The sequence below is a fragment of the Condylura cristata genome, unplaced genomic scaffold (genome assembly GCF_000260355.1).
Source record: "Condylura cristata isolate star-nosed mole 26May11 unplaced genomic scaffold, ConCri1.0 scaffold00029, whole genome shotgun sequence".
Lineage (NCBI taxonomy): Eukaryota > Metazoa > Chordata > Mammalia > Eulipotyphla > Talpidae > Condylura > Condylura cristata.
The window spans coordinates 17,898,479-17,899,165 of NW_004567130.1; positions in this window are offsets into that span (position 1 = coordinate 17,898,479).

Below are 687 nucleotides of genomic sequence, written 5' to 3' on the forward strand. Positions count from 1 at the left end.
TCGCCTCCGGGGCAGGCGGGGATCGAACTCATGCGGAAGTGGCTTTAGCTTCTTAGTGCAGTGCTTTAACCCGCTGTGCCACCAGGGAGGGCCCTTGCATGTGGTTTTTATCAAATTTCCCTACTGATGACACAACCACACCTCGCGATGACTCATATCGATACATCTTCTTTGGAAAAAGGTTCTTCAAAAATCTGTTTTTAATGAGGGTTTTTTTTTTGGTCTTACTGTCGAGTTGCAGACAGCAGCCTGTTGGAGCAGGTATGATCTGCAAATATTTTTCTAGTCTGTGGGCTGTCTTCACTCTTTGTACAAAAAACTTTTCTTCGACACCAATTGTTCCACTTTGGCGAAAATGTGGTCCACCCGTGTTTCCTAGGGTCACTTTTGAGGTCAAGGCTAAGAGCCCTTGCCTGGTCCACGGGAAGATACTTTAGGTTTTCTTTTCTTTAAAGATTTATATATTTATGCACACAGAACTGGTGTACAGGCCAGAGGTGCAGGGGGGTGAAAGGATTACCCAGAGCAGGGAGCAGCACAGGCTGACTGATGCAGTCCACTGCTGAGGGCCAGCAGGAGGGCCAAGAGGGATCTGCCACGCCCTGGGGCCGCACCTTCTCAGCTCCACACGGTTCACTGAGGGGCCCCCCCCCCCCCCCCCCACATCCTGGCACCCTGAGAAGACCC